The sequence below is a fragment of the Culicoides brevitarsis genome, chromosome 3 (assembly GCF_036172545.1).
Source record: "Culicoides brevitarsis isolate CSIRO-B50_1 chromosome 3, AGI_CSIRO_Cbre_v1, whole genome shotgun sequence".
Taxonomy (NCBI): domain Eukaryota; kingdom Metazoa; phylum Arthropoda; class Insecta; order Diptera; family Ceratopogonidae; genus Culicoides; species Culicoides brevitarsis.
Genome location: NC_087087.1, coordinates 16008886 through 16027849, shown reverse-complemented (window position 1 = coordinate 16027849; position 18964 = coordinate 16008886). Strand labels below are relative to the sequence as shown.

The 18964-nt window shown below is 24.6% G+C and overlaps 1 protein-coding gene across 1 annotated transcript in view; it reads left to right on the top strand.

The window, feature by feature from the left end:
• Nucleotides 1-18964, top strand: part of LOC134834421 (RYamide receptor) — a 73544-nt gene that overhangs the window by 38148 nt on the left and 16432 nt on the right. The gene's annotated exons all lie outside the window — the stretch shown is intronic.

Genomic DNA, 18964 nt, shown 5'->3' with positions numbered 1-18964 from the left:
AAAATTGACGGTGTACGGAGGTATTTTGTACGTATTGCATTCAGATTCACTTTTTTTTTTTTTTTTTTTTTACTTACTTACAACTTACCAACACTACCTTTTAACTCTGTGCCGGAGCAACAATCATCATCAGCCACTCGACTCGTCTCGCGTACGTACACGGGTTACACCGAAACAACAACAACAACAAAAAACAATAATAGCAACATTTTATTATACCACACGGTACCGCAGCCGAATCTGAATGTAACTTGCCTTTCACGTACACAAAGTTCGTAATATCATCATCGAGTCTCTTGACAACGTCTTGTACTTCCTTCCATGCTGCTGCTGCTGCTGCTGTCCATGGCGCTACGGAACGTAGAGACGAAGAAAAGAAAGACTTGCTCTCAGGTCGAGTCATGCACGAAGTTGTGGTTTTTTGTATTGTTTTTCGCGTATAAAATCTGATAATTATTTAAAAACGAACGAAAAAAAAAACAAACAATCTTCAGTGGGGATGATCAGTACACCGCGAATACGTACGAATGACTTTTATTTAATTTCAGCTTATTTGTGTAGCTTCTGTTGTTGCGGTAACATCACATCCTTATTATTATTAAACACAAAATTAAAACAAAAATATTTTTCTTACGTAATGCGGACTTGACGCGAACACTAAATTTTTCCACTGGAAAGAGCATATTTTACAAAAAAAAAAAAAAAAAAAATACTGTGCGACAAAAATTCTTGACAAATTTTAAATATTTTGTGGAATTGAATGGAAATAATAGAGGACAAAAATTTTCAAAAGTTAATTTTTTGCTTGAGTCAAATTTTTAATCACATATTTAATTTAAAAGGAATTTTAAAAGTTGTGAAATTAATTTTTGTAAATTTTTTTTGATGTAATTGTGCTTAATTAAGCTTTAATAAATTAATTATTGAAGAGATTTTTTATAATTTTTTGTGAAACAATTTAAAAATTGTAAAAAAAAAGAACTTTTATATAATTTTTTATTTACTTATTATTATTTTATAAAAATAATTTATTAAATAAATTTAATAAATTAATTTTATTATTTATTTATATTAATTTAATTTATTAATGAATTAATTTACCTATTTATTTTCCATAAAAAATTATTAATGAATTATTTTTTTTCAATTATTTAATTTTATTTAATAATTTTATATTATTTTATAAATTATTTTTTAATCAATTTTTGGAAAAAAAAAAATAAAATTGCATTATTTAATTATTTTTTTTTAATTTGTTTATTTTCTTAAAAAACTTACTTTTTGGAAAATATTTAGTGTGAGATTTAAAGAAAATATTATTATAATTAACTCAAAATTAATTGATAAAGTAAAGAATATTTTATTTATTTTTTTTTAATATTTAGGCCACTACAAAATTTTTTTTTTAACTTTTTGTCTCATGTCCCATTCAAAAGCCAATTGAGTAAAATAAAAAAAAAAACAGTTTAAAGTTTCATCAAAAATAACTGTTTTTGGCCTATTTTAATAGTTTTTAAAGTAATTTAAAAAAAAAAATTAAATAAATTTTTTGACCTTTTGTATTGAAAATGTTTTGGTTTTACAAGAATTATTATATTAGAATATTTTTTAATAATTTTTTTTTTAATTTTTTTCAATTTTTAGTTAAATTGCTTTGGAGAAATAAATTTGGAGCGGCCTTAATTAATTTAAAAACAAAATAATTTAAATTAAAAATTTTTTAAAATTATAATTTATTTAATTATTTTTTTTTCCCATTTTGTGCTTTTCTCAAAATCTCATTAAAATTACCAAGAAGTTTATTAATAATTAATTTATAATTTTTAAAAAAATGATGAATTTATAAAAATATTTAATTAAATTGCTTTTACTTTTTTTTTACAAAAAATGATCAAATTTTCTTTAAATTTCCTCAGAAGCTTAATTCAGTCGAATATTTAAAAATTTTAAAAAAACTTTCAAAAATTTTAAAATCTCTTTTAATAAAAAATTTACCAATTACGTGTCGCAAATTTTTCAATCCTCGATAATTTTCAATTAAATATCAAAAAATTTTAGCAACAAGTCACGAGATTTGTCGTTCAGTGTTATCTAACAACAACGGACTTGTTCGAAAATATTTGTCGTGATAATTAAATGAACTTAATTCCTCTTGATGTTAATTAATTAGAAATTCAGACCGCACGCTTGTTGCTTGTTTTGTTTATGTTCGTTAGATGCTGTGTTGTTTCTCTTTTCGAAGGAAACATTGCAAACAACGAGACAGGCGCGGTAATTTCTGACGAAAAACGTTATGTAAAGGCGATATTTCACGATTCGATTCAATTCATTCCAATCTGATGTTAAATCGAGATAAAATTCGCAAAATTTGTCTGCAAAGTGGAAAAATACCATTTGTTTGAACGGAAATGCATAAAACTTTTCTTCTTTGGCAAATATGTCGTTTAGGATTTCTTGTTTGACTTTAAAAGACAGAAAATGTGTCGGGAAAATGCAGAAATGGTATTGATGGAAGGGTAAACAACAAGAGATAACTTTTTATTGTTATTTGTTTAGAATTGGGTAAGAGAAGGAGAATATTAGAAGGTAGCATTGAACAAGTGGTTTGACAAATAAGAAAACTTTTTTTCATACTAAAATTTTATTTTGTTTGTTTTGAACGTTCAACAGGAAAATTAGACGGAAATCCTATTAAATATGTTAAACTTTTATTATTGGAATTTGTTTATTTACATATTTCGAAAATTGGTGTGGGAAGTCTTGAAACTTTATTTTATTTTGTTGGATTTTTTTTTTCTTTTTTGTTGTTGAGCTTTTGGCTTTAAAATTTATTTTTTAATAAAATAAGTTTTGAATAAACATATTTTTGTTTAAAATAAATAAATAGTTTTATTAAATATTAAAAAATATAAAAATTTAGATAATTAATTAAATTAAGTTAAATTAAAATTAAATTAAATCGAATTAAATTAAACAATCAAATTAAAAAATTAATTACTAAAAAAAAAATTCTAAAAATAAAATAAATATTAAAAAAATATTTTTTTTATTAAGAAAGAAATAAATAATTTAAATTTTTTTTGTTTTTTTTTTTTTTTTGAAAATTTTTTTTTAGTATTTTTATTAAAATATTTTTTGACTGACCTAGTTTCTCTTCGAAAATTCTGATGGTTCTAAATTTAATTTATTAATTAATTTTTTTAATTTTATGTAATAAAAAACTATAAAAAATTTAATTAAATAAATTAAGAATAAATTTTGACATCTGTCAAATTTTTTAACTGTCAAAATTTATTTTTGACATTACTAATTAATTTCAATACATGGATTTAAAAAAAAACTCACAATAAAAAAATTATAGATTTCTTTGAAAAAATTTTATTTAGAGGTGTCATTTATATTTTTAAAAAATTATTTAATGACAGCTGTCAATTTTTTAAAAATTTGTCAGAAAACCGTTATTTTATGAAACGTCAAATTTTCAAGTGTCAAAATTAATTAAATAATTTTTCGTATTAAATTAAACCGTTAATGACTGAAAATAAAAAAAAAATTAATAAATTTCTTTGAACTTCAATAAAAATCAAAATTTTAAAAAAAACTTCAACTGTCACAAAACCTTAAGATTTTGTCACTTCAATAAATTTTAATATTAGGATACTTGAAATTTGTTACAAATCAATCTCAACAAGTTCCGTGTGAAACCTAATACTCACAAGAGACACTCAAATTAACGACGAAAAATTATTCAAATGCTTCACGTTTTTGCCACGATTTAACTGTCTCGCACGCACATTTTATTCAAATGCGTATCAACTATGCGTGCCAATTATCACTTCATCAACACTTCATTCACACCACTTTTGACATCTCCGCCACTTGACGCACATTATTCGAGTTCATCAATCATGTTTCTCGTTTGAAGTTCTCTCACTTGAGATTTTAATTGATTTTACTTGTATTTGCTTCTACCTTGACTCTGTTGTAGCGACAAGATACTTTTGTTGTAGTCAAATAAGAGAAAAAGGTTATGGGATGGTCTTCCTGTGTCAAGTGTCTCTTGAGACAAATTTTCAATCGAAAATTTCCATAAAAAACAAATAACTTTGAAAGTGATCCCTGAAACCAATGAAAAACATAAAATTGGTCAAATTAGAAGAGAACATGTGCCAACTCTCGGTCCAAACTGCCGCTGGGCCTATTTCTTGCACTTTGCCATCCTTTCACTTCACCTTCATGAAAATGAACTCCCTTGTACTTGTTTTTATCGGAATTACATCGTACACGCCTACATGTCGTTTGCAAAGGCTTTCGGTAAATGACCAAGTTTTAACTTTGTTATGGCAGGAACGTGCAGCAAACTTCCTCTTGTTCCTGCGATAGAAATAATGGAAACCATTAAAATATAATAACAAAAATATATTTATTACAAAGTTATTTATAACTTTTGAAACACACAAAAAAACATTGACCAATTTGTTAACTTTGCTTGCTGTGAACAAGGACTTGCAATGACTTTTTTTTAATTACCTTTTATCATATTAAAGTCTTTCGCATGAAGGCACAAGTTAGGAAAAAAGTTTGTGAAAAAGTCAGGCAATAAATTAATCATGAACGATTTTGTCACTAACGTCCTTTTTTAATTGGAAATAACAAAAAATTGAGGTCCTTAAAGCTTGAGGTCTGAAATTTAAGCCTTGAGGTCTTCAATTACACCTCGAGGTCTTAAATTACACCTCGAGGTATCAATTTCGAACCTTAAGACTTTAACTTCAAACCTCGAGGTCTCAAATTCAAACCTTGAGGTCTTCAATTCAAACCTTGAGGTCTTCAATTCAAACCTTGAGGTCTTCAATTTAAACCTTGAGGTCTTCAATTCAAACCTTGAGGTCTTCAATTCAAACCTTGAGGTCTTCAATTCAAACCTTGAGGTCTTCAATTCAAACCTTGAGGTCTTCAATTTAAACCTTGAGGTCTTCAATTCAAACCTTGAGGTCTTCAATTCAAATCTTGAGGTCTTCAATTCAAACCTTGAGGTCTTCAATTCAAACCTTGAGGTCTTCAATTCAAACCTTGAGGTCTTCAATTCAAACCTTGAGGTCTTCAATTTAAACCTTGAGGTCTTCAATTAAAACCTTGAGGTCTTCAATTCAAACCTTGAGGTCTCAAATTCAAACCTTGAGGTCTTCAATTCAAACCTTGAGGTCTCAAATTCAAACCTTGAGGTCTTCAATTCAAACCTTGAGGTCTTCAATTCAAACCTTGAGGTCTTCAATTCAAACCTTGAGGTCTTGAATTCAAACCTTGAGGTCATAAATTCAAACCTTGAGGTCTTCAATTCAAACCTTGAGGTCTTCAATTCAAATCTTGAGGTCTTTAATTCAAACCTTGAGGTCTGAAATAAAAACTGTAAACACCATGAGGTCTTCAACTGGAGCCTTGAGTTTTGAAATTCAATCTATATCACAAAAATTCTCTTATGCACTTTAATGCACATTTTTAATTCATTCCAATTCAAAGAGCAGCAAAATGGAACAAAGGACAATAAAATTACATGAATTGTTCTCAACTTTTTTCCCAGAAACCATCTTGAAAAGTGGTATCGTAAACTTAATTGTGAGGAAAATTTCATTTATTATAAATTTCATCGATAAATTTTCCCGTGCAGCCTCATGTCTCTCCCACTTATGCAACAAATTTTATTAAATACAAGAATTCACTTTACTTTCTCGACTGCATAGAATGCAAAACTTTCCATCATTTACTGCACCGCGAGGCCTTGCATGTCAGTTGCAAGACAAATTATAATTAAAATATTCTAAAGGTTTTATTAGTTTACGGTTACTTGGAGCTCCTTTTAACGCAAATCATTATGAATATGGGAAAAGTTTGTCGTCGTCCTAGTTTTTGTTGTTGTCACATTTCCCAAATGTGTAGTTGCCTCGTTGTTGATGAATGCGCGAGGAAGCGAAGATTCCGACGAAAAGATGATTAATTGTTATTGGCGATGCTTCATGTTTCAATTTGCCACATGGGGAGAATCATTCAGTCGTGAAACACAAAACAAGGACAATCGGGCGTTCAAATTACTTCCCTAACAATGAAACTTGTTCCGATGGTGATGATGGTTGGAGAATTGTGTAACAAGTGGTTGTTATTTTTGTGATTGTTACCTACGATTCTTTTTTTTGTTGTTTGGCTTGCAACAAAAAACAAATACGGAAGATTTTTGGGAGTTAATGATGATCACTTGTTTTGTTTTGTGTTCGTTGTTGATGAGAGAGACTTACTTAGAATTGTAGAAATACTCAAATAAATAAATAAACACAAAAATTAATGCCTCGGGCGATAATTTGAAGGCATTGTGAATAATTGCGTATCTGAATTAAGAAATTTCGGGAAAAAATTTATTGACGGATTTTCATAAGATTTTTAATTCAAAAATATTTTTAGTAGTTTTTCAAAAAAAAAAATTATTTTTATACAAAAATTCATAAAATAGAAAAATAACAAAAGAAAAATTAATTTTTGAAATCAATAATTTTTTTTCATATTTGGTGCATTCCATTCTAAAAAATACCAAAATCACGGTTTTGATTTTTACCGATTTCTTCACAAAACAGTTATAGAAATGAAAAACTGAATAGTTTATCGTGATGTCCATCAAAAAAGAAGAAATTTTTGCTTTGGCGAAATTTTTTTACCCTTATTTTTAAAAATTTTATAATAGTTTTAAAAAATTTTTATCGCAAAATCCGTGTAGCGAAAAAAAGGTCAAAATTTCAACTTTATTATTATAAAATTTTTGTTCACCAGGATTGTTTGTCATCTCGAGTACATAAATTTTTGCTATGGAACATATGGTTGGAAACGAACTGTTTGGTCAGAAAAGCCAAAAATGTGATATTTTTGCGTTTTTAAAAAATTTTGAACCATTGATAAAAATTTTTAAAATAAGTCGAAAATAAATGTTGTCTTAGCAAAAGTTTCTTATTTTCGGATGGACATCAAGATAGGGTAATAAGATCTGTACTTTTATAGGTAAATTTAAAATCCGGGATTTCGGTATTTTTTAGAATGGAATGCACCATTTTTAAAAAATTTTAATTATGCAAATATTTTAAAAAAATAATTCATTATTTAATTAATATAAAAAATTATTTAATAATTAATTATAATTAAATTAAAAAATTAAATTTTTCAGAAGGAAAATGTTTCAAAAAATATATTTTTAACATTTTCATATTTTTGTAAAAAGGTGTCAAAAATAAATGAGTATTTAAATAATTAAAATAATAAATAGGCAATTAAATAATTTAAAAAAAAAAATTAATTAAAATTTAAAATTTTAATTTAATTAAATTAAATTTTTAATTAATTTAATTATATTAAAATTTTACTTTTATTAGGTAAATTAAATTAATTTTTTTAATTTAAAATAATTTTCAAAAATTAAAAAAAAAACTTTTTATTTTTAATTTAATTTTTTTTTTATTTTTTAAAATTCAATTAATTTCAATTTTTTTTTTCAACTCAATCATTCAAAAAATTCTCTAAAATAAAAAAAAATAAATTTTTAAAATCGTTTAAAATTACGAAATACAAATTCCCCACAATGCTCATGTAAAATTTAATTCACCAGAATAGTGCTTAATTCAACCGCATCATCATCACAATATGCATTGTTGCCAATTCCGCAAAAACAACGTGATAAATGATTGCAACCGTCCTTGCCCTAATTACCATTCAAACGCATGAAAAATTGTTTTTATTAATTTTAATTAAGTGCGCGTTCGTAAAAGTGTGAAAAATTTGCATTTTTTACGATTATTCACATTCGAATTGAGTTAAATTCATCTTTTTCACTGGCTCATTATAATGAGAGTGTCTGTTTGAAAGTGAACAAAAAAAAACGACATAATGATGCCTAAATCAATAATAATTTAAATAAATGTTGTCGAAAAAAAGTTTAATATGCGTAACTGACAATCAATCAATTTTTAAAAATTATAAAACGCATTTTTTGAAAAAAAAAATTAAAAATTGTTTAAAAAATAAATTAAATTATTTTGAATTAATTAAATAAAATTAATTAATTTAATTTTTTTAAATTTAATAATTTTAATTAAATATCTAATAATTAATTAATTATTATTTTATTTTTAAAAAAATTTTTTTTAAAAAAATGCGCTTAAAATTATTTATAAAAATTTTATTTCAATTAAATTATTTTGAATTAATTTTTAATAAAATTAATTATTAATTTTAATTATTTATTTTTTTTTTAAATTAATTAATTTATTTATTTTATTTTTTATTTAATAAAATATTTTTTAATTTTAATTAAAAAAAATAAAAAAATGCGCTCAAGTAAAATTTAAAAAAAAATTAAATAAACGTAAACAAGATATCACAGCGTGCTGTCTTTCCTTTCATAATAAAAATTTATGTTTCTTCAAATTATCATATGAATGCGCCGCTGAAGAAGATCCATTTAACCTTTGGCGCGCTTAATTTTAAAATAAACATTTTTTGCTTAATTTTTTTTTCTCCCACACCAGGAACTGATTTGTGGTCAATTCCCCTTAAATCTCATTAAAAACTGCAAATTTACGAGCTAAAAACAATTAAAATCAAATCAAAATTTATGGAAGCGACAAGTGACATTTTTGCATCGTTAACGACGACACCTAACAACTTGTCATAAATTTTGCGGCGCTAAAATTCACAAAGCAAAAAAAAAACATTTTTATGACATACTCAAAATGCAAATTTTCGTGCCGTAGGTGCAATATTTCACAAAATATCGGTTAACTAAATGACTAAATTCAAGCGCATCAAAAACTAATAAATGGGCGGATTTATGCAAATTTGACGACAAATTTTATTCGTTTGATTGATGTGCGACTCAATTATGCTGAGACAGACAGCTTTTGAGGTTTTTAGGAGGTTATTGGAATGGAAAATTTTTGATAACGAGAAATTTTTGGAAACATTTATGAGTTAATATTGGCAATATGACGCAAATTAGAATGTTGCAAGGTTTTAATAACAAATATTGATGTGGCTTGCAGGTCTATTGCGAAAATTTTAATGACTTTGTTACGGATTTTATGATGTTAACTGGTTTTATTTTGCGTGGTATGGGAATGTTCTTGCATGAATTTAATTTACTTTTTAGGTTTGAATTAGTGGGAAGGCGATTTTCAAATTTTGAGAAATTTTTAAATTAAAAATAAATTAATTTTTTTTTTATTTAAAAATTTGTCTTTAAAATTAATTTTTCCTTTAATATTTAATTAAAGAAATTTTTTTATTAAATTTATTTAAAATAATTTTTTTATTTATTTTTTTTATTTTATTTTTTATGTTTTATTTTTTTTAATTCAAAGTTTATTTTATTTTTTAAAATTAAATTTGATTCTTTTTATTTTTGAACTTTAAATCGAACAAGTTAAAAATTGAATTTTTATTAAATTTAAAATAATTTACTGAATTTTTGTTAAATAAAAAATTTTTAAATTAAAGAATAAATAAAATAAAATTAATGGAATATTTTAAAAAGTTAAAAATCGACCTATTAAACATTAAACTAATTACATTTTAAAATAAAAATTAAATTTAAAATAAAATTTCATAAATAAAAAATTAATTAATCAAAAAAATTTAATTATTTTTTAAAATAAATTATGAATTTGAAGAAATTTAAAAAAAAATATTGAAAGTAGAAAATATAATTATTTTAGCTCAATTTTTTTTTAATTTTTAATTTAATTTTTTTTTTTTTTTATTTTTAATTTAATTTTAATTATATTTTTATTTAAAATTAAATTAAATTTATTTTCAAATTTTTTTTAATCAAAATTTTATTTTAAATTAATTTTTTTTTATTAAAATTAAAAAAATATTTAAAAATTTTAATAAATTTCCCACTTTAAATGAATTTTCAAGGAAAACTCAATTAAAAGTTTACAAATTATACCTTTCTATCTCAAACAAATAAAAACTTCCTCTAATTCGCGGAAAAATAATTTTCCGTTCAAAAGTTCAAAGTATCAGGTGGGATTCCCTTTTTAAAGCCTCACGGACCAAAAAACGTTGGTTAATTAAAAATAATTTATTTCAATCAAAAATCGCCAAAATTCCCCAAACAAATCCCCTTCTAAAAAAAAAAATTAAAAAGAGGAATTTAAATATTAAAGAAAAAATCCCACGAGACGAAAAAAGTTTACAAAACACGTAATTCAATTAAATAAATTGCCTCAAATTTAATAAAATAGATGAATTATTGTTTAAAATTGTGTCTGACTGACATTTGGTCCAACAACAGCAACAATTCTCCTAATGACATAAAATCATGTTGTTTATTTAGACGCGCACATAATGAGTTTTTTGGTTAGACTCGACGTTGTTTGTGTGGTTTTATAATGATTTTCGTCGTCGTCGTCGGTCTCTCATGAAAAATGACGATTACTTAATTTGGCTCGAAAATGATTATTTTTTTTTTCATTTGATCGACGTGCCATCGAATAAAAAGGGATGACTGATGGGTTTTTTAATCGATTGCAAGAGATTTTTCGGCATTGTTTAATATGCGTTTTAATAGCTCATAAATTACCGTTTTGTCTAGCCCCAGCGTTGATGATGTTGCGAAGACAATGCGATGCATTAATAGCACTTTTTTTTCATCTCCCGCGAGAGATAATGATCGAGCGACGTACAATGCGAGTCTTCATAATGCAAGTGATAAACGAGTCGAAAATTAAATTCAATTCCCATTTACTCTCGAACAATAAATAATAACGTATGACCTAATATAATCATCAGCTGGCCTTTCTATTTTGTTTGAAAGTGAAAAAAAAATGAAGACGAACAAAAACAAGACACTTGAAAAATTACCACAAGTCACATCAACGAACATGTGAACTGGTCAAAAAAAAAAATTCAAGAAGACTTTTACTTTTTTTCTTCTTCTGTTTCTCTTTCACGTGCTGCAGACAGAAATTTATTTGAAACAGTGACAAGAAGAAGAAAAAAACGAGGAGTGTTTAAAACAAGTAGCTCTTTAAAAAATAATAAAATAAAAAAAACACACACGATCGAGATAAATTGAATGTGCGATACTGAAAAAAATATTTTATGTAGTTTCAAATAAATTTGTGGTAAAGTGTGTGATGAAAAGCACTTGAAAAAAATTTATTTGAAAAGGTTTGCTTGAAATAAATTGATAAAAAAGGAGAAATTTTATACGAATGATTGGTTCTAGATAGCAAAAAATTCCTTCATTAAATTGTCTGAATGAGATTTTTAAGTTTTTAGAAGGATTTTCAATGTTTTTTTATTCGATTGATATTTATTTTTAAACATTTTTAATTATTTCTTGACATTTTACTATAAAAATTTAATGAATTAGCGAAAAGGCGATTTTCAAATTTTTAACGGTTATTTTTGAATTGACATTTTTGACAAGTTCTTTATTTTTTTCTGAGTTTTAAGGAAATTTTTGATTAAAAAAAAATAAACAAAGTTTAAATATTAAAAAATTTTAATTAGTTGAATTTATTTACTTGAGAGTTTTAATTTAAAAATTTAAAGAAATTTTAAAAATTCTTATATTTTAAAAAATTAAAATGTATTTTGTCTATTTTTATTTTATATTTTTCTTTACAGACAAAATTTACTTTAAAAAATTAAACATACTTAGACGAATAAATTTAAATAATATATAAATTTTTTGTTGCCCCCCTTCCGATTTTGTAAAAAAATTCAGGGGGAAAAATTAAATTTATTTTGACATTTTTGGGAATTTTTTGAATAAAATATCATAAAGTGTAAATAAAAATATACAAAAAAAACCAAATTCACTTAAACAAGACTTTTTCTTTTAAATACAGATAAATTTTTTTTTTAATTCACGTGACCAAAAAAATTATTTTTCAAAAATTTTAATTTTGGAACCTTCCAAAATTAAAAAAAAATAATATATTAAATTAATGAAATGTTAAAAGGCAACATTTAATATCCAAAAACGTTAAAAATTACAAACAAAAAATTAAAAAATATTTATTTTTTCATTTTCTACCCCCCCCGCTCATGAAAATCCCTATGCCACAAAAAATGAAGAAATTAAATTTTTTCGCCTTAATTTACAAAATTTTATTGTTTTGCAAAGTTAAAAAAAATTAAATTCAAAAAACAAATTTGCTGGAAAAATTTGAAAGTCGCTTTTTCGCTAATTCATAAAAAAATGAAATAAGAAGCAAATACTAGTTGAACATAATTTTTGTCAATTTTTGTGTAACACTAAATTCAAAATAAATAATAAAAACATCAAAAGCATAACAATTTACTATAAATTGACAGAATCGCGTCATCACACCTCCCAATCTCGCAAAATCCAATAAAATCGCTTCAAACTCATTTTCTAACACACAAATTGAACAAGAGAAATTAATTAATTTATTTATTTAGTCGCACGCTCACATTTTGAGCAATTTGATTAAATTAAGCCGTCAAGCGATGACAACAATGCAAACGGACCAACAACTGTGCTGCTCGTGCACTCTTTAGAACATAATGAGCCACAAAACCGAAACCATACGAGGGAGAGAGAGTGAGATGCGGTCTTATTAAAACATTGACCTTCATTTTAATCAATTTATCGATGGACGACGTTATTAATCATCAATTTGATTGTTCGCTTGGCTCAATAACGCAAAAAAAAAAACAAATAAAGAAATAAAAGTGTAAGGTCGAGTTAATTTTTTTTTCTATTGTTAGTTTTTTTTTCTCGTTTGATTGGAGTTGCGTTAAGTATCAAAGCATCACCAGGTCACTAACACCAGGTGGGTTCAAACTGATCAAATTGTGGGTTGGGCTGACAAATCATTTCAAGGAGATGACATCGATTGAATGTTGAAGGATAATTTTTATTGCTTTTGGTCCATCACACGTCCATCTGATTCCATTAGCAGTGCCATGGTTACACAACCACTCAGTTAAAGTTATCGATATGACATGTCGTGCCGAGTGGAAAATATATCCTTATATGTCTGTCTAAAATTTGAGCGAAACTTTTGATGTGGAATTAAATATTTGAGCGCATTTTATTCGTTTTTTGTGATATTTTTTAAAATTTTATAAAATTTAAAATATTTATTTTTTTGTCAATTCAATTTTTAATTTTATTTTTTTTTTAATTTTTTTTAATTATTTTTTTAATTATTTTATTTTTTAAATTTCACAAAAAATTTTTAATTATAAAAAAATTGTTTTTATTTTTCAAATTTTTAGAAAGTTTTTAAAATTTTTAATTTATTATATTAAAAATTTTTTTTTAAATTTAATTTTTTTTTAAATTAAATATTTTAAAATTATTTTTTTTTTCAATTATTTTTAAAAATTTTTTTAGAGTTTTTTATTTAAATTTTATTTTAATTATTTTTTTTAAATTGTTAAAAAAAAATTTTTTAAGTTTATTATTTAAATTTTATTTTATTTATTATTTTTATTCGATTTTTTAAAAATTCCAAAATTCAGGCAGAAAAATTTTTTGATCTTATTTTAATTACTTTATTTTTTTCATCAAAAAAATTTAACTTTAATTTTAGTAAAAAATAAAATATTTTTTTTAACAAAATTTCAATTTTATTAAAGAAATATAATTAAAAAACTTAACTTAAAAATTTATGAGACTTAAGCCAGAGCAAAAATGTCAAGAATTTGAGCTCAAAAATAAGTCAATTAATTTTTGATTTTTCAATCATTTAGAAATTAAAAAAAAATAAAAAAAAAATTATTTGTCTTAATGTAATTTAAGTTTTAAATTTAAAATTTTCTTTAGCATTTTTTTTATTAAAACAGTTTAAATTTTTTTTTAAATTTAATTTATTGACAGACAGACCTAAAAAAACAAATTTTCCACCTGAAAACTCCTTTAACATATTAAAATAAACCCGAAAATTGGATTGAAATGAAAACAAATAAAAAATTTTCGAGTCCATTAAAACAAAGCACGCCTTGATCCGTTTCATTTTGCGCCACATTTAGTAAAAGCACCGAGTGAAAGATGCTTCAACGTGACCTTTGAAAAAAAAAATCCATTAATTGAGATGTTGCGACGCGTCAAAGAGAAGGGAGACATTTCGAGTGTGTGTTGAAATGTTGTGTCGTTCGAAAAATGTTATTTTTGCTGAGAAATACAACGCGACATGACACATTACAAGCTGAAGAGTGGAATCATGTTTTTCCATGTCAAAAAGCAAAGAGGGTGAATGTTGTTTCTCGTCGAGCTTCGACATGACGAACAACAAAAAAATGTTTGTTCAGCGAGAAACAAACAATTCAAAGAGGTGAACATGTAACGAAACGAGTCAAAAAACGATTATTTATGAACAATTATATATTGGCGCAGAATTCCAATAGTATCAGAAATGCATCTAATAAATTATGGACCGGTTTTATTGAACGCGCCATAAAATAACAAATTATTACTTAATCCCATCGCGGCACAGACGACGACGACGACGATTGTCTGTCTTGGAATCCTCTTCCTCAATAATGCACCATCACTTTTATCACTCTTTAACTCTTTCAGCATAACGACCGCTGCTGTGCCATGCCGTTATGCTAAAACGGCTCGAAACACGCAATTTAATAATTATCATTACATTATGTTGCTTGTTCGTATGATAAAGAGGCGATATATGCAACGAAACATCTCTCACAAAATTTCTGGTATATCTTCTTACATGATCAAAAGTGAATTGTTACATAACGCTTACGATCTTTTTTTTTGTTGATTATCAATTAATATATAAATAAAAAAAAATGAACGACGCGTTACTATTCATGTAGCACCGTTTAAATTTTATTAAGTAGGGATTGTTTTTGCGGATTTTATTTATTTAATTTTTTCACTTTTTTGATTGAAATGGGTATCAAGTTATTGCAGTTTTTTTAAATTGTTGTTGGTATTAAATATGTGCTTAACGGTTATCAGGTTGAATGATCTCGCGACCCCATCATTGTTCAAATGACGTCCATTAACGTATGGAAAGGAAGAGGATTGGTAATCAATTATTGTCGGAATCCGCCCGGAGGGTTAATTTATTCAACGGCGTGGCGCTGTGCTGTTTTGATTGGGATGTCAAACTTTTTTTTTTGAAGTTGATCAAAAAAAAAAAAAATTCCTAAATTTAATTCATTATTTTTTTATTTTTCAATTTTATTTTAAGTTTTGGTAAATTTATTAAAATAAATTTTAAATTTAAGATTAATTAGAAAATTAAATTAAAAATTAAAAATTATTTTAATAGAAATTTTAAGAATTTTTTTTTTAAATTCATTTATTTAAATTTTATTGAGTGAATTCAGAAAAATATTTTTTTAACAAATTTTTATTATTAAATTTTTTTTTATTAAAATTACGAAATACATAAAAATAAATTCTTTTTAATCTATATTTTAAAATAATATCTGATAATATCTAAAAAAATAAAAAAAATTAACGATTTTTTGGAATCTTTGAACTAATTCATTCAACTAATTAATTAATTTTTTTATTTTAGAATAATTTTTTTTTTAAATTAATGAATTAGCGAATTTCAAATTTTTACAGTAATTTTTTTTTAAACTTTTCTAAATATTAAAATTTTTTATGTTTGTTAAGGAAAATGTAAAATAAAACTGGAAAAAAACATGCTTTCAATTTGTTTTGAATTTTTTTTAAATATTTAAAATTTTAAAAATTTAGTTTAAAATAAATAGAATAAATAAATTGTAATATTTTATGGATGTTTTAAAAACTTTTTGAATTTTTTAAACTCAATATTTATTATTTTAAAAAAAACTAAATTTAAGAAAATTGATAAAAAATTAATTTTTTTCTTAAAAAACTAACAAATACCGCATTTTTTCTACGAAATGCGGTAAAAAAGGACTCAAAAATGGAGACGCCTTGTTACTCCTTAAAAGAAAAATCTCTGCACATGTAAAAAAACTTAATTTTATCTAACATTTTCTGCTCTGTGATTTTTCATTACATTGTTGCAAATCTCTTAAATTCCACTAGTATCACAAAAAGCCGATTACGATCATAATTTATGACTCACGTACGAGGGTGACGACAACAGTTTCGCATACCTTTCGATGCAAGAAAAAAATGAAACATGACCTGTGATGCTTATAAAACCATTTTAAGCCAAAAAAAAACTAACAATGAAGACATTGCATTTTTCTCCCCGCATTATCCATCGGATCATCCTTGACGACTTAACGATCCTTCACTAAATATTTTAATCTTGTCATCGTTTATGTCATCTCATCCACTCTCTTTTTCTTGTTGCATCTTCTTGCGGTTTGCGTGCCGGCCACCAATTAATCGATGTCAAAAGTCACGAAATCATAAATAAATTAAAAAACCGTATAAAACGCTCACTCACTAAATTTTTTCGAAAAGTGCATTAATTGTCGCTGCATGTCATGCTAGTTGTTGTTTGTCCATCATAGTCGAACGATGTGTGGTCGTGATGCTTTTATGCCATAAAAAAGTTTGTTTTTGTAATTTTTTAGAAAAATCGCATTTAAATGAACATGTTACGACGAGCATTGTTTGAATCAGGTTGGAATGTTGCTGGTTGCCAAAGATCATGATACGCTAAAAAAAATGTTGACCATATTTGTTGTTGTTGTAACGATGATGTAAAAAAAAATAAAAATATGCGCAATATATTGAAAGACAATCAAAATGCACTCAAAGATGCCTTTCGGTCGCTCTAATGGATGCAAAAAAAAAAATGAATTGAATGGCAAAATTCAATAAAATTGTGTCTTTTTCACGACAAACGCAAGAAAAAAGGTCGTTATTGGTCGATGTCACATTAATACGCGAGACGAGTAACGATAGACGGGAAAAACTTTTAAAGCCAAGTGTTTGTTTAGTTGATTGTCTTTTTATTATTGTTGAATCATTATTATTATTATGAGTCGAGTATGAATTTTGCTACGTTTTTTTTTATTTTTCATTGATGATTGCACTTTAAGTAGCAATTGTGGGTTAAATGCGCGGTGCTTTTATTGTGAAATTCCTCACAAAGTAATTCAAATTTAATTAAATATTATTTTTGCGTTGTAACAATTTTTTGTGCGTTTGTTCAATTGTTTTTCGATGGTTTAATGTATTAATTATCGTTATGAAATCTGAGGAGAGAAAAAAAATTGGATATTTTGGTTTCGAGTTTTTGGTCGATGGATTATTATTTTATTTTCGATAATTTAAAAGATTTTTCAAGTGGGGATTATTTATTTGAATTGCTCTTAGGTCATCATGATTTTTTTTTCTTGAGATCTTCGAGAAGCGTAATTATCATTTTTAACCGAACAATAATAATTTTAGTAATAGTTGTAAAATTTTTTTAGATTTATTTTAATTTTAATTTTTTAAGTAATTTTTTTTTAATTATTTTTGGGCTTTCATTATATCTTGAGATTTTTATTGAAAAAAATTAAAGTTTCCCAAAAAAAGGAATTTTTTTCATGGAAATTTTTTGTTACAAATTATTATTTTATTTATTTGCCTTTCTAGCTCATTAAAAAAAAATAAAAATAATTTTAATTTTAGTTGAATAATAATACATTTTTTAAATGCAAAAATTCTTTATAAAAATTTATGAAAATAAAAATCCGAAATTTGTTAGATATTTTAAACAAAGACCTCAGATCAGACATCGAAAAAGTTTATTTTTTCCCGGGAACCAAACTCATTTCCCAAAATTATATTTATCCCAAGATAATGAAAAAAATCCTAAATTTAGTCAATTTTATACATTTTTTTTAAGTAATTCTACAAATTTTAATTTTTAAATTATAAAATTTCCCCATTTTTCTCTTAAAAATTCAATATTTCTTTGTGATTTTTGTAAATTTCCCGGGAACGAGGTTTCCAGGTTTTCACACTTTTTCCAGCACTGCCTCAGATAAAAAAAAATAAAAAGATAAAACGCTCAAAATCTTTAAATTTTTTTTTATTTTATTTTAATTTTTTCATTTTATTTTAATTTAATTTTTATTTAAAATTTAACTTAAAAATTAAAGATTTTTTCTAAATTTTATTTAATTTTACAAAATGTTTATTTTTTTTTTAAATTTTATTAATTATTTTAATTTAATTAATTAAAAATTAATTTATATTAAATTTTTTTAATAATAATATTTTTTACTTTTTTTGAATAATTTTTTTAAAGAAAATTTAATAATCAACATAAAAATTCCTCTCAAATTATTAAAAACATCTTCTATCCAAAAGATCAAAAAATTAACAAGCCAAAAATAAAAATCATAATAAAAAATTCATTTACTTATTTTATTACTTAAATAAATTAATTTTTACTACAATTTTCAAGAACATAAACAGCGCAATTAACTGAACATATTTATTTTCCGTTGTTTAACACAAAAAAAAAAAACGTAAAAAAGATAAGATTATAATTTTTTCACATTCCGCGCGATATCATAAATTTTGTCACCATCTGGCAAATCTTTTACCGTCGCACGCCATTGTACTGTCTAGAAATGTTATTTAAATCGCTTCGTCTGACGTATTATATAAATACGGTAATTATCTATAATTGCCAGACAAAGAACTCCTCTTTTTTTCCTCTCTTTTTAAGTATTATAAAATTCATAATAATAAAAAGACAAGAAAAGTGAGAGTAAAGCCGTATTGATTTATGACACGTGAGAAAAATCTGAAATTATAAAAAATTTGTAAAAAAAAAGTTTAATGATGAAAAAGTGAAGAAGAAGAAGAAGTTACTTCAATTTAATTGTATGCAAAACTAACCTCATTAAAATATATTTCATAATTATTATTATTAAACTAACCTGTCGCATTGTAAATTGTTGTTACACTTTGTAGCGTCGAGCGCGAAAAAGAGCGACACACAAAAGAAAAGGTAATTATTGC